Raw genomic sequence first — 17,197 nt, 5'->3', positions numbered from 1 at the left:
ATAGCAGTGTAGATATTTCCATGTTTATACAGATAGCGGTGTAGATATTTCCATGTTTATACAGATAGTGGGGTAAATATTTCCATGTTTATACAGATGGCGGTGTAGATACATTCATGTTTCTGAAGATGGCGGTGTAGATATTTTCATGTTTATAGAGATGGAGGTGTAGATATTTCCATGTATATAGAGATAACATTGTAGATATTTTCATGTTTATAGAGAAAGCGGTGTAGGTATTTCCATGTTTATACAGATTGCGGTGTAGATATTTCCATGTTTCTACAGATGGCGGTGTAGATATTTCCTTGTTTATACAGACAGCGGTGTAGATATTTCCAGGTTTATACAGGTAGCGGTGTAGATACTTCCAAGTTTACAGAGATAGCGGTGTAGTTATTTCCATCTTTGCACAGATTGCCGTGTAGGTATTTCCATGTTTACACACATACCGTGGTAGATATTTCCATGTTTATACAGATTGCGGTTTAGATATGTCCATGATTATACAGAGAGCGGTGTAGATATTTTCATGTTTATACAGATTGCGGTGGAGATATTTCCATGTTTATAGAGACTGCGGTATAGATATTTCCATGTTTACACAGATAGCGGTGTAGATATTTCCATGTTTACAGAGATAGCAGTGTCGATACTTCCATCTTTGCACAGATTGCTTTGTAGATATTTCCATTTTTACAGAGATATCATTGTATATATTTCCATGTTTATACAGATAGCGGTGTAGTTATTTCCATCTTTATGCAGAAAGCGGTGTAGATATTTCCATGTTTATACAGATAGCGGTGTAGATATTTCCATGTTTATACAGATAGCGATGTGGATATTTCCATGTTTATACAGATAACGGTGTAGATATTTCCATGTTTATAGAGATAGCGGTGTAGATATTTCCATGTTTATACAGATGGCTCTGTAGATATTTCCATGTTTGTACAGATGGCAGTGTAGGTATTTCCATGTTTATACAGATGGCGCTGTAGATATTTCCATGTTTATGCAGATGGCAATGTAGATATTTCCATGTTTTTACAGATAGCTGTGTAGACATTTCCATGTTTACAGAGATAGCGGTGTAGATATTTCCATCTTTGCACAGATTGCGGTGTAAGTATTGCCAAATTTACACAGATTGCGGTGTAGATATTTCCAATTTTACACAGATATCTGTGTAGTTATTTCCATGTTTACAGAGATAGCATTGTAGATATTTCCATGTTTATACAGATTATGGTGCAGTTATTTCCATGTTGATACAGATAGTGGTGTAGATATTTCCATGTTTATAGAGGTAGCGGTGTTGAAATTCCCATGTTTATACAGATCGCTTTGTAGACATTTCCATCTTTCTACAGATGTCAGTGTAGATATTTCCAAGTTTATACAGATGGCAGTGAAGATATTTCCGTGTTTATACAGATGTGTGTAGATATTTCCATGTATATGCAGATGGCGGTGTAGATATTTCCATGTTTATAGGGATGACGGTGTAGTTATTTCTATGTTTATAGAGATAGCGGTGTAAATATTTCCATGCTTATAGAGATGGTGGTGTAAGGATTTTCATGTTTATAGAGATAGCGGTGTAGATATTTCCATGTTTATACAGATAATGGTGTTGGTATTTCCATGTTTATAGAGATAGCGGTGTAGATATTTCCATGTTTATAGAGCTCGCGGTGTAGATATTTCCATCTTTATACAGATGGCAGTGTAGATATTTCCATGTTTATACAGATAGCGGTGTAGATATTTACATGTCTATTGAGGTAGCGGTGTATGTATTTCCATATTTATACAGATTGCCGGGTAGATATTTCCATGTTTATACACATGGCAGTGAAGATATTTCCAAGTTTATACAGATAGTGGTGTAGATGTTTCCATGTTTATACAGATGGCGGTGTAGATACATCCATGTTTCTGAAGATGGCGCTTTATACTGATAGCCCTGTAAATGTTTACACGTTTATAGGGATAGCGGTGTAGATATTCCCACGTTTTTACAGATAGCGGTGTAGATATTTCCCCGTTTATAGAGATAGCAGTGTAGATATTTCCACTTTTATACAGATAGCGGTGTAGAAATTTCCAAGTTTATACACATAGCCGTGCAGATATTTCCACGTTTATACACATACCGGTGTAGATATTTCCATGTTTATACAGATAGCGGTGTAGATATTTCCACGTTTGTAGACATAACGATGTAGATATTTCGACGTCTATACAGATAGCGGTGTAGGTATTTCCACATTAATACAGATAACGGTGTAGATATTTCCAGGTTTATAGAGACAGCGGTGTAGATATTTCCATGTTTCTACAGATAGCGGTGTAGATATTTCCATGTTTATAGAGACAGCTGTGTAGTTATTTCCATGTTTATACAGATAGCTGTGTAGATATTTCCATGTTTATACAGTCAGAGGTGTAGATATTTCCATGTTTAAACAGATAGCCGTGTATATATTTCCATGTTTATACTGACAGCGGTGTAGATATTTCCATGTTTTACAGATAGTGGTGTAGATATTTCCATGTTTATAGAGATAGCGGTGTAGATATTTCCATGTTTATAGAGATAGCTTTGTAAATATTTCCATGTTTATACAGATAGCGGTGTAAGCATTTCCATGTTTATAGAGATAGCGGTGTAGATATTTCCATGTTTATACAGATAGCGGTGTAGATATTTCCACATTTATACTTATAGCGGTGTAGATATTTCCAGGTTTATAGAGTTAGCGGTGTAGATGTTCCCACGTTTATATAGATAGCGGTGTAGGTATTTCCATGTTTTTAGAGATAGCGGTGTATATATTTCCACGTTTATAGAGATAGCGGTGTAGATATTTCCATGTTTCCAGAGACAGCGGTGTAGATATTTCCATGTTTATAGAGACAGTGATGTAGATATTTGCGTGTTCATAGAGATAGCATTGTAGATATTTCCATGTTTATAGAGACAGCGGTGTAGGTATTTCCATGTTTATACAGATACAGGTGTAGATATTTCCATGTTTATAGAGACAGCAGTGTAGATATTTCCATGTTTATACAGATAGCGGTGTAGCTATTTCCATGTTTATAGAGATAGTGGTGTAGATATTTCCATGTTTATAGAGATAGCGGTGTAGATATTTCCATGTTTATAGAGACGGCGGTGTAAATAGTTCCGTGTTTATACAGATAGCGTTGTAAATGTTTACACATTTACAGAGATAGCGGTGTAGATATTTCCACGTTTACAGAGATTTTATGAAAAGTTATTTTATGAAGACCAAACAAGTCATTGGGGTACCTACCTTATGTCATTTTTTACATTGAGAGTGTTAAAAATACCCCTACCCTAACCAAAACCCTGACATATAGAGCCAGGAAATGCCATGCAAGAAAGGATTCTTGGGCTTGTATGCCTGATAACAAAAACTTATCACAGAAGACTGCAAAAAACACAATCTTGCACAAAGCCCATTGCAACTTTGCACACAACAATGCTTTTGAAGGATATTTGCCCAACAACTGCCTGTCCAACCTTTGCCTGGCATCACCTTTGTTATTGATCTTTGTAGCCAAGGATAGTCATTTCCAAATTATCATATAATCTTCCTCATTTTTTCTTTTGTCTTCCTTTACCTCCGTGAATATGCATATAGTTTACTCTGGCTTGCTTGTTTCTATTGCAAGGCTCTGTTTCCAAACGAATATCTTCTTCTTTTGGAGAGCCTCTCTCTGTTTGTTATTTAGGTTGATAAGAGAAATGTGAACATTTGAGAGCTCAGGTAAAAGGCCTTAGTCTACAGTGAAACTTTTTTGCACCCTTAGATGCTTACTTCCACTACAACTTGCAGGTGGGCCTTGAAAAGTTCTTGGAATAAGTTTGAGCTTTGGTCTTCTCCGATTCATTTAGCATAGATTCTCAAAATGTGGTCCCTGGACCCACAGCATCAGCATCACCTAGAGATTGTTAGAAATGCAAATCATCGGGCCTCATTCCAGACCCTCAGCTGGAAACTCTAGGGGCATGGCCAGACCCTCTGTAGCTGAGCAATCCATACAGGTGGTTTTGATGCAGCTAAAATTTTGGAACAACTAATGTAGCCCCATTTGGAAAACTTGCCTCTACAGGCCTCCCTAGCTGGTAAGCTGCTAGCATTTTTTGTTTGCTGGTTTCTTTGTTTTGATACAGGGTCTTGCTCTGTTGACCAGACCGTGACCTCCTGGGTTCAAGCGAGGACTCAGCCTCCTGAGTAGCCGGGACTACAGGTATGTGCCACCACCATGCCCAACTACTTTTTGTATTTTTTTTTTTTGTAGGGATGGGGTTTTAGCCCAGGCTAGTCTCAAACTCCTGGACTCAAGCAATCTGCCCACTTTGGCCTCATGAAGTGCTGGGATTATAGGCATGGGCCACCACTCCTGGCCCAAAGTTCATATTTTAACTACTAACCTAAATTATTTTAAAAACAAAATTCTCCTTGGACTCAAACCAGGTCAGAGTGACATGATCATGTGCCTGTTTTGTGCAGGGTGAAGTGAGATTATTATCTAGGAAATAGCTGAAATGTCCTGAGGGTGACAAAGAGGAGCTGTGTTTTCAGCCAAATATCAGAACCAGGGCCACTGCCTGCCGCTGAACCCCAGCGGGGACCCCTACTTTGTGTTTATCTGTGGTGGCTATGCTTGCCCACCTGGGTGGGAACCCCGAGAATGACTCCAGACTTTTCCAGGGACTGCATGCCAGGGTATTTTTACAATTTATGTGTAGACTTTGTTCGGGTGGAAAAGTTATTTTATGAAGACGAAACAAGCAATTGGGGTACCTACCTTATGGCATTTTTTACATTGAGAGTGTTAAAAATACCCCTACCCTAACCAAAACCCTGACAAATAGAGCCAGGGAAGGCCATGCAATAAAGGATTCTTGGGCTTGTATGCCTGATAACAAAAACTTATCACAGAAGACTGCAAAAAACACAATCTTGCACAAAGCCCATTGCAACTTTGCACACAACAATGCTTCTGAAGGATATTTGCCCAACAACTGCCTGTCCAACCTGTGCCTGGCATCACCTTTGTTATTGATCTTTGTAGCCAAGGATAATCATTTCCAAATGATCATATAATCTTCCTCATTTTTCTTTTGTCTTTCTTTACCTCCGTGAATATGCATATAGTTTACTCTGGCTTGCCTGTTTCTATTGCAAGGCTCTGTTTCCAAACGAATATCTTTTTCTTGTGGAGAGCCTCTCTCTGTTTGTTATTTAGGTTGATAAGAGAAATGTGAACATTTGAGAGCTCAGGTAAAAGGCCTTAGTCTACAGTGAAACTTTTTTGCACCCTTAGATGCTTACTTCCACTACAACTTGCAGGTGGGCCTTGAAAAGTTCTTGGAATAAGTTTGAGCTTTGCTCTTCTCCGATTCATTTAGCATAGATTCTCAAAATGTGGTCCCTGGACCCACAGCATCAGCATCACCTAGAGATTGTTAGAAATGCAAATCATCGGGCCTCATTCCAGACCCTCAGCTGGAAACTCTAGGGGCATGGCCAGACCCTCTGTAGCTGAACAAGCCATCCAGGTGGTTTTGATGCAGCTAAAGTTCTGGAACAACTAATGTAGCCCCATTTGGAAAACTTGGCTCTACAGGCCTCCCTAGCTGGTAAGCTGCTAGCATTTTTTGTTTGTTTGTTTCTTTGTTTTGATACAGGGTCTTGCTCTGTTGACCAGACCGTGACCTCCTGGGTTCAAGCGAGGACTCAGCCTCCTGAGTAGCCGGGACTACAGGTATGTGCCACCACCATGCCCAACTACTTTTTGTATTTTTTTTTTTTGTAGGGATGGGGTTTTAGCCCAGGCTAATCTCAAACTCCTGGACTCAAGCAATCTGCCCACTTTGGCCTCACGAAGTGCTGGGATTATAGGCATGAGCCACTGTGCCCGGCCCTGCCAGCTTTGTATAAGCTGAGGAGTTTTTAAAAATACCTAGACTCAGGGCAAACCCCAGACACTTAAGTCAGATTCTCTGGGAGGTGAAGCCCAGGCACTGGTATTTTTAAAGTCTCTACAGATGGTTCTAATGTGCTGCTAAGTTAGAGAACCGCTGATCTATACCAGGCCTTTTCAAACTTAATGTGCACGTGAATTACCTGGACCTTGTTAAAATGCAGATTCAGTCTGCATAGGCCTGGGGTGGAGCCTGAGCTTCTGCATTTTTAACAAGTCTCTAGAGGATGCTGCTGCATCTGGGCTGCTAACTACACTTGGAGATAGGAGGTTCTGGAGAGCAGAGGAAAGAGCATGAACCATAACCTAGGGGCTGGTAGTCCTGACTTCCAAGCCAAGGTTTGCCTTTATGTGGCTGGCAACTTGCTTGGACTCCTACCTCAATTCTTTGGGCCCAAGGTTTGTCCTGCCTCAGAAGGATGTCAAGAAAATTGAGTGAGTAATGCAGAATTCTTTCTTAAAGTGTGTGCAGATGCTCCATGAATTTAGAGAGTATGTGGATGCACATTAGTAAATTTTAATAGTTGTGACCATCTTGTTATGAGTACTTAGAACAAGTAATAATGGCTTTTGATGTATAGTAGTAAGAAAGCTTCCTTTTAAAAGGCGTGTATTTAAGTTTCAAAAGTGGGTCTATTTAAAAATATATGAAATAAATAATAGTAGAGGTAATTGACAGATCAAAATTAGGAAGGCAGGATGAGAATGACTCAAGTTTGGGAAATGCTGAGAAAGCAGATGCCCAAGGGCTATGAAAACTTAAAAAAATAGGTAGCACTTGATTTTGATTGGCTGAATGAGATGATGTATTTGATTATTTATGGGGTTGGCATTTGGCAACATGCACTGGGTGGCTGGGATCACTGTTTATTAAAAAATATTTGAGTCTCCACTTTGCACTAGATACTCTTTTAGTCTCTTGGAAAAGGGATTGGGGGGCAGGCAGGATAAAAACAAATCATTTATGCCCACAAGAAAATTGCGGGAAGATAAAAGTCATGAAATAAACTCTATGCTTCTAATTTAATATTTTTTATAGATTATGAGAAAAAAGTTTTGCTCACTATCAGCTAGGAAAGCTGTCTTAGCACAACCATTCATTCTTGCACAAATCAAAATCAAGATGAGCCAGAAGGCTCCATTCTGACAGCTTCTAATGGAGAAGCTACATTTACTGGACATGGGGAAAGTTGCTGGGCTCTAAGGACTGTGCATTTCTTGAACTAGATAAATGGTCTTGGTGTAGCATAATACCAAAACTTCTTGTCGCAGCCTGTAAGGACAGAACTCAATCAGCCTGAAAAGGAAGTCAGTGACTCCGACTCAACACAGGAATGTTCTGTGATTCCTAAAGAAGGATGTAGGAGTGTGGCACAATTCAACCACAGTCTGTGGCCCTGTGCCTCTGCCTTGACATGAGTGGGATTTCCCAGCTGGTCATTTTCCTCTTATCTAAGACATTGGGAACAAATTACTTGACCTCCTCTGGGCTTCAGTACTCCCACTCATCAAATTAGAGGACTGGGCAGTCGCTAGGCTCTCTTTAGGCATCATATTTTAGTTTCTGTGATTTTAAATTTGAGAAGGGGTGTCTAAGGGAGAATACATAGGGGAGGGGGAAAGGCTTATTAAAAGTGTAGTTAGACACTGAATTTTTAAGAATTGCATTTTGTAATAATACCTTTACCTAATCAGGACTGACAATCTTACCTGATGACAGCACATGGAGGAATGGCTGCATTCAAAAATAAAAATGAAATAAAACAAGACCTTATTTGAACTTAGCAATAATGCTGATTCCTCTTTTTGATTTGAGGAGGTTATAGCTGTTGTAAATGCTTGAATTGGGTCTGCCCAGGCAAAACGGAGTCAAGAGTCCATGTCGGATGAATTTTAACGATGTAGACAATAGAAAGGGTTGCTTAAACTGCCCCTCTTTTACCAAAACACATTTACAAATGAAAGAACAACACTTCCATTTTTTAAAAACATTTTTTGAGATGAAGTCTTCCTTTGTCACCCAGAGTGGAGTGCAGTGGTGCGATCTTGGCTCACTGCAAACTTTGCCTCCCGGGTTCAAGTGATTCTCCTGCCTCATCCTCCCGAGTAGCTGGGACTACAGGCGCCCAGCACCATTCCTAGCTAATTTTTGTATTTTTAGTAGAGACAGGGTTTCACCATGTTGGCCAGGCTGGTCTCGAACTCCTGACCCCAGGTGATCCGCCGACCTCGGCCTCTGAAAGTGCTGGGATTACAGGCGTGAGCCAACAGGCGTGGCCAAAAAATTTCCATTTTTAATTGCAGGGTCTGGGGAATTAAAATGCATCCGTAATTTCTTGCATCTCTCCGCTCAGGCTTGCATGAATGCAGAGGGATGGGGAGGACTTCTTGAGGCAAGCATCCCCCTCTTGTCGCCTGCCATCTAGAGAGAGAGGGCTGTGATTTATCTCACTTTAATCAGGAAGGACCCGATGTGTGGATGGAGAGGTCTGACGGCTTTGTTGCTCCATGTGGGAAAGAAACGGACAGAGTGAACTTGTGTATGATCCCTAAGGAGAAAGCGTCTTTGTGCTCTATTTCTTTTTGACCTGGAGCCCCTGAAAGCAAGCTAGTTACAAGTTGAAATAGGCCGTTTCTAAAGTGTGATTTTGTTTGTGTATGAGCCTTGATTACAAAGGGGAAAAAAACCCGCTTAATTTACATACACCACATGTAGTGCAGGATCCCCTGGGCTGTCTTTTCAGGTATCAGGGAACTTTGATGAAAGTTGCTTGTCTCATCTAGGAGTCATTTCATATTGTTCAGCAGAGCCTGGTATTAACATTTCCTTCCAACTGTTTACTGGAATCTGTGTGTTCCCTTCAAGTGATGCATACTAGGTGCACAGGCTTCCTGCCACTGTCATCCTAATCTTTCCGTGCAGACAGGAGCAGAGGGGAGAGCGCTGAGCCAGGCCCCAGCTTGCTTTTCTTTCCTGACACAGCCCGGCTCCACTGCACTTCTCAGCTCTTGCTCTAGGTGGTGCTGTTTGACCATTTTCTTCATGTGACCCTCCACTCGGTAATATAAATTCATTCGGAGGATGACCTGATATCAAAAAAAATTCCTTTTGATTAATAGAATCAACTTGTTTCTTCACACGATACTCTTCCCACTGAGACACATGGAGACAATTCTGACTCCAGGTTTGCAACCTTGAGATTTCTCTCAGATGCAATAAAAAAACAAAAAAGCATTTTGAGTGGCACAGTGATGCCTAGTGCATGATCATGTTTGTCTGCTCAAACATTAAAGGGAAACTTGTGGGTTTGAGGATGCCCAGCAGCACGACAGCTGCCAATTTAAATGAGCCGTATAGAGAGAGAGGGGGCGGGAGGGGACTACAAACTTCTGAATATGAGCTGATCGTTTGTAAGTAAAAAAAAAAAAAAAAAACAAGTCAAAAGGGAGCCCAGGATGGTGCAAGAAAGAGGAGAAAGGAAGATTTTCCTTGCAGCTAATCAGGAGAGTTCATAAGGGCTGATTACATGAGTGGAAGCCTTAAGTTCTTTTTTTAAAAAAATGTGAAAATTTGCATGTATATATGTATGTATGTATGTATGTATGTATGTATGTATAGCTTCGTGTATTACCATTATTATTGCAATCAGCAAATGGATTTACTTCCTTTATCTCATGGGCTCCTTCCCACTCACTTCTGGCAGCACATTTTCCTTTCTCCTTCATCCCAGAACACCAAAGAACAGATGCGCTTCCTAACCCTGGCTCCAGGGGACTTTATACAATGTAAACAGTGCACCTCTAACATGGTTCACTGCTTAGAGAACGTGTGTCCCATTTTAAAACTGTGACTCCTTTATATTTTGCAGTGCTTATTTTAATAAGAGACATTGGACTTGTGACTTATTTTTCATGGAGGAGTGAGCTTAATGGTTGAAAGTAATCGATAAACTTGTTTTTCCTCTGATGCCATCAGCCAAGATCCTATGGCAATAGTAAGAGGATGACACTGGGCTGGCACCCCCTCCATAACATATTTGGACCACGTTTTCCCCCCAGAATGCACATGCAATAGCTTTGGTTTGGTAAGAGAGAGATGGTGTACTTGGTTTCCTTCTGTCACACTTTTGGTGAAATGAATTAGACTTTTAAATCAGGAAATTCAGCGAGATGAGTTAGATTTTTACACAAGAGCAGTGGAGGACTTCCAGCTGGTTGGGGGAATGATACGGAAATATCTTGCTAAATCAGGGTCTAGTGGAATGCTGCTCCCCTTGCAGGCTCCTCTTCACAGGGAGCAATCTGTGGGTTGCTTATAGAACAGAGCGAGCAGGAGGCATAGCATGGTCTTGCTCAGGGGAAGACCCGGTGTTCAGATGTTTGTCATTAGGAACTGGGTGTGGGCTTTTTCAAGTTAAACTGAAGCAGCAGTTCTATTAGGAAGAGCCTCCCAGATCAGCATCTTCTGTTTCTGGATACTCTCCCTTTGAAAAGCCAGATTTCAGCAAAAAGTTTGCTAATGGTGAAATTGCACAACTGAAACCCTATGGGAGCAATGGGAAAGATGGAGAAAGAGGTGGTTATATCATGTACTTCAACAGTTTATTTAGAGGCTGTTGACGTTAGAATAACAAGCCAAGGCAAACAAAAATACTCACTTTGGATGAAAATATTGTCTTTTCATGTTATGATAGATAGCTGAGTCCTAAGACTTCTACAGAAACACATTTTCCTAATGAGTGGCTGATTTTTCTGGTTGTGCAAGTAATATCCAAATTATTGTACAAATTTTTGGCTCAGGAGCAAACATTGTATTGTATATTGAGCTAATCACTTGCCCTTTCTAAGGTAAGCCCTTACCTCTGCTTTCCCTTCATCTTGTCATTTCTGTTTGTTGAGTACAGGTTTCCTGTTGGTTCTTTCTGTTGGCTCTGATGTAACATGAATGAAGTTCTTAACATCCTTTCAGACATAAACACAACTTAGCTCATTGTTTCTGAGTTCATATAGAGGTTTTCTTGCCCCTGAGACTTTCGTGTCAGACAGCTGGATGTTGCTGTGTTCAAGGCTCTATATGTTGATTTTGTATCCTACAACTTTACTGATATCACCTATCAGTTCAGTTCTAACAGTTTTCAAATTTTATTTATTTGTTTTTGTTTTTTAAATATTGCATGTTTCATTTTAGAGTCAGGAGCGTAGATGTACAGGTTTCTTAAACAGGTATATTGCATGGTGCTGAGGTTTGGGCTTCTAATGATCCCACCACCCAAGCAGTGAGCATAGTAATCGATAGGTAGTTTTTCAACCCTTGCTCCCACCATCCTTCCCTCCCACCTTTGGAGTCCCCCAGTGTCTATTGTTCCCTTCTTTGTGTTGAGTTCTAACCTTTTTTTAGTGAAGTTTGTAGGGTTTTCTATATATAACAAGATCATGCCGTCAGTAGAGACAGTTTCACTTCTTCCTTTCCTATTAAGATGCCTTTTATTTCTTTCTTTTGCCTAATTACCCTGAGAAGTGGTGTCTGTGGGCATCCTTGTCTTGTTCCTGATGGTAGAGCAAAAGTTTCAACTTTTCACCATTGATCATGGTGTTAGCCATGGGTTTGTCATATATGGCCTTTATTTTGTTGGGATACAGTCCCTCAATACGTGATCTGTTGGGTGGTTTTTTTTTTTTCACCACGAAAGGGTTTCGAATTTTGTCAAAAGCTTTTTCTATATCTATTGTGATGGCCATATAGTTTCTATCCTTTATTTTTCTAATATGGTATATTATATGTATTGATTTGCTTATGTTGAACCATGACATGATCATGGTGAATGATTCTTTCAATGTGCTATTGAATTTGGTTTGCTAGGATTTTGTTGAGGATTTTTGCATCTATGTAGATCAAGGATATTGGCCTGTCATTTTCCTTTCTTGTAGTGTTCTTGTCTGGCTTTGGAATCAGGTTAATGCTGGCCCTGTAAGATGAGTTTGGAAGTATTCCCTCCACTTCAGCTTTTTGGAAGAGTTTGAGAAGGACTGGTATTCGTTCTTCTTAAAATATTTGGTAGAATTAATCTGGGAAGCCATCTGGTTTTGGGTTTTTCATTGATAGGAGACATTTTCTTACTGATTCAACCTCCTTGCTTGCTATTAGTCTGTTCAGATTTTTAAATTTCTTCATGAGTCAATCTTGGTAGGTTTTATGTGTCTGGGAATTTATCCATTTCTTCTAGATGATCCAATTAGTTAGTGTGTAATTATACCTAGCAGTTTCTTAGGATCCTTTGTATTTCTGTGATATTGGCTATGATGTTTCATCTTTCATTTCTGATTTTATGCTCTATTGAAAACATGAGGCATAGCAGGTAGGGGGCACTGGTCAGGACTTGGGGTATAAACTGGCAGATGTTAAGGTGGGTGATTCTGGTTAACTCAGAAACTCCGAAGTCCCGTGTGGAAGAATTAACTGCCTGTACTCACCTAGTAATGTATATCCTTGGTCAAAAAAGATCCAGCTGAGAATGTTGGATGAAGGGACCAAATCAATATTCATCATTATATAGAAAACAAGTCAGATTGGCTGTGGTCTTTTGACAGCAGGTCAGTGGCTAAGTCTATTTGAACAAAGTTAGGGCAGGTTCAAGGGAGAATCCTGAGATCGGTATTCTTTGTTCCATACAAACTTGCCTTTCAGTTTCTTCTCCCCATGCCTCCAGGATGTCCCTGCACAGCCCGTAGGGCCCCCTCCTTCAGTACCTTGCCTTACGAAGGGGAGAAAATGAGTTTTCCAATGTTAGCATATATTTAGCCTTCCAAAATTTTCTATTTCTATTTTAGGGGAGCTCTAGGGAAACAGCAGATTACTCTAAATCCCCAGGTAAAAATCTGAAATGGTGGAATTTCATATGACCAGGAGACATATTTTGGGGCAAGTGGGCTTTTCACAATCACTTGGACATGAAGGCATCTGCTTCTTCTATGCCTAAAATAGTCCTTCAATTTAGTAGTTTAATTCCTCTTCCTCTTTTTCAAATTTCAAGACAATACATGTAGTGACTGAACAATTTGGATCCAAGTTTCACTATTTAACTGCCAGTGTGACCTTGGGCGAGTCACTTAATCTTTTCAAGGCTCAATTTCATCATGTAAAGTAGAAGTACAAACAATCCCTGACTTAGAATATTTTGACTTATGATTTTTCAACTTTAAGATAGTTTGAAAGCAATACACATTCAGCAGAAGCTGTACTTTGAGTACTCATACAACCATTCTGTTTTCCACTTTCAGTACAGTATTCATTATATTACATGAGATATTCAAAGCCCACTTTATTATAAAATGGGCTTTCTGTTAGATGATTTTGCCTAACTGTAGGTTAATGTGAGTGTTTAAGGTAGGCCGAGCTAAGGTATGATGTTTAGTAGGTTAAGTGTATTAAATGCATTTTCAGCTTACAATATTTTCATAAGTTTATTGGAATATAACCCCATTGTAAATTGAGGGGTATTTGTAATAATGATATCTCTTCAAGGAGACTTTGTGAGCCTCTCATAGGAAAATGCATACACAGATGCATATAAATATATAATCTTTCTTTTCCATACATATGATATTCTTTAAGGATATTCAAAAATCTGGAAACAGTTGCCTCCAGGGAGATAAATGGTAGTGGGTTGGGAAACTTTTAACTGTATACGCTTTTGTACCTTTTGCATTTTGAATCAGATGAATGTATAATCTACATAAAATATTAAGATTAAAACATCACCGAATAACTTATCAGGAGTTTGGTGAACATAAGGGAAGGCCTCCTATGGTGGCTGTATTTTATTCAGTCTTGGTCACTGTTGGGCACTTCATAGAGCTTATTTCATTTCATCCTTACAAGCGCCGTAGGAGGAAGGGGCCCCAGAGGGATTCATGGTTAGAATAGCAGAGTAGGAGCATTTGGCAGCTATATTCTGTGTAGGTGATAACTTTAAAGAGATTTCTGTTATAAAATGTTTCAAACATACAAAAAATATAGAGAAGCAGTTTTCTATAGTTATTAAATATTCTTAATGGGTAGTCACAGAAATTATCATCCAAAGTGGGATATTTTTGAGAGAAAAAGGAGGTTCTATTTATAATTATGGTGGGATAACAAACTTAAGATGAACAGCTCTGGACAAACTGGGTTGTATGGTTCCTGGAAAACAAGGATTACTGTAAATGTGAGTCCCGCCTTGTGCTTCTCTCTGTCCCACCAAGAAAATATGATCTTGATACAGATGTTCATTGTGTCAAGGCAACCATGGCAACCATGATCTAGATACACTGTTCAAGTTTTATGCTGATCCTACATATATATGTCTCAGGAACTTTCCAGAGTTTCCTTTGAGTGCTTCTAAATTTTGCATAAATGGTATGTTGTCCCTTGTCTCTTTTTAAAACCAGTAAGCCATTTTCCCTTCTTTTCCTGGAAAATTAAAGGAACAAAGACCAGGAAATAACAATGTATTAGCTAAGGTTCTGTTGATTGAAAGCAACAGAACCTAATTCTGTCTAGCTTAAACCATGCTAGGATTTAATGAAGAATACTGCAGAATCTTAGATATCTTATGACTGGGAAAGAGGAGGTTCAGGCAGTTCCTGGGATGTAAGCAACAGGTAGCTGTCAATTAACTGCCCCCACACCACCCACTGCTGCCGTCATCAATATAGCACACCACGATGGCTCCCAGCCTCTGTACGTCTGGGTTCCAGTGTTCAAATTCTAGAGACAGCAAGAGAAATCCCATTGAGTCAGGGATCCTTCCCTGGGTCACACTCCCTGCATATGGTCAGAAATGCAGGATTATGTACTAAAGACACAGCTAAAGAGGACCCACTTCACTGTTTTGGGACCATTTACAGGGGAGGCAAAATTATGAGCTACTCACTTAAAGAGGTGATAACCATAAGTTTGCAGGAAAAAAAAAAATTGGAGAAGAGAAGGATAACACTATCCTACGGTTTCTTCTGAAAATGGACTAAGGGAACAGCATTTCCATTTGGAAATTCTCTCCTGGCATTTCAATATTTATGGATTCTGAATTCTGAGAAAAATCAGTTGAGAAATTAGGAAAATGAGAAGGAACATTCTAATTTTCCTGTGAAAAATACAGCTTAATAGTCAGTATAGAGAACTTACTGGCTTGAAGAAATGCACTGACTTCAAGTCAAGCAAGATGAGGAAGCACTGACATGTGGAGATGAAAGTTAAGGTGAACAGGACAGGAGCAGTAAAGGAGCCTCAGTCAGACTTTCTTGTATCTGTTGCTGTGTTACAAGTGTGTGTTCATGGCCTTGTCCACTGCTAACAGTGAACCATTTCTGCAAATAAATATTAATGTGTTCATAGGCATAGTATATGTTTTACAAATCCTATGAGAGGTTTTCTAAGAAATGCCAAGTTTTAGAAACAAAATATACCCTTAAATCGGCAATTTTGACAGTTGCTTCTTTCTAGTGCTATTCTTCTTGCCAGGAGATCAGAATGTTATGTTATTTAAATGGTATTGGAGGGGATGATTGATGCCTTGTTTAACAATGTCATGTTAACTATGATTAAAGCATTAAGTATTTGTGGTGTCACCTTTCAATCTTTAAAGGACTTTTCTTTAGCATTTATTTTGTGATAACATTCATTTCTTTTTAATGTTTTCTCTATTAATGCTATTGGATTTTATAATCTTGTTACAATATGTTGGCTCATAATAATAATAAATCATCATTTGTTATCATATCTCTTTAAAACAGAAGACTACTAAAACTTTTCATATAATCCTGTTACAGAAAAAAACGACTATTTGCTTGTTATTATAGTCATTTATTATTTTTCAAAAACTTGTAAGTGAAGTGTTATGAAAATCATATGAATTTGGGAATTCCCAAGCATTCTCAGAAATTCTATTTCCTTGTTCCCAAATCCCAATGATTAATATCTGCCAGGAGTTGGAAAACAGTGGAAGGAAGTAACATCCTATGTTGGATACCTGGTAGGGTTAGTGAAGAAACGTTATTGCTGAGCTCTGTGTTACGCTCACGAATGATGCCATTCAGGAAGTCACGCTTGTTGAAAGGAACGCAGATACACAAAGAGTTTTGCTGCTGTCTGTTGGATAAGAACCCCCTGGTCGATTTCAGCTCCTACTGCAAGTTACAAAAATCAATCCAATGATAAATGAAAAGTGCCCAGTGTGCTGGGAAATAACTTATTTTTTGGCTTCAGAGGAAATTTTAGAAACAGTGCCAAGTGAAACATAAAAACAAACTATGAAGACGTTCATGAATTTCCCTCTGAAGCTGACAGCCGTATTTTAGCAGATGGAACTCCTACTATTAGCCCAACTCTTGGGTTGAAACAGTGTGTCCAGGAAACCCTATGTTAAAATGCAATGTGTTGGGGATATTGTTCCTCTATTTGCTTGAGTTAATTTTCAAATTAGTGTACTCTTGCTTAGCTGTGCTCTGAGGGAATGAACAAAAGATTGGTAAACTCTGATGGAGAACACTGGTCAGGCAGGGCACATAGAATCCCTGGGGATGGTGGTTCCTGGCAAATGGGGGAGGAGGACCTGAGCCAGGCTTGGGCTGGGCTGGAGGAACATGAAGGTGGGATCTACTCACTACCCCCAAAACTGACGGGTCCTGGTAACATATTATTTCACCCTCAGCCATGCAAATTCATTATTTTTATGGATAAAATAGTTTTCAAAAACTAATTTACATTGAAATGTTAAAATATTTATATAGAGATTAGAAATATTTATATAGAGATTATTGGGAATCCCCTCCTAAAGCCAAACATAAAAACTACCAAAAAAAACAAATTCCCTGTAGGCTAAGATTGCAAATGACTGATGGAATGTAATTTAAATTAAACATGGAAAATATATTTCCTCTTTAATAAAGATCTAAATTCTATTCTTTTTAGGAGCCTTCAGAAATGAAATTCAACTATTAAAAAAAGTATAGAGAAGCCTTTAGAAAAGAAACTTTTCTTTTGCTGTATTATATATTAAAGAACTTTGTTGAGAATAGTTCTAAAGTGTTTAATAATCGATTCCACTGATGTTTCTAGGTATTGTGGGGAACACCTAGAAATTAAATCTTCATCTTTGGCAGATCAGAGGCCTATTATTTTTAGGTAAAA

The sequence above is a fragment of the Pan paniscus genome, chromosome 13, assembly GCF_029289425.2.
Source record: "Pan paniscus chromosome 13, NHGRI_mPanPan1-v2.0_pri, whole genome shotgun sequence".
NCBI lineage: Eukaryota > Metazoa > Chordata > Mammalia > Primates > Hominidae > Pan > Pan paniscus.
The sequence above is the reverse complement of the archived record's forward strand: the minus strand, read 5'-3'. Positions refer to the sequence as shown.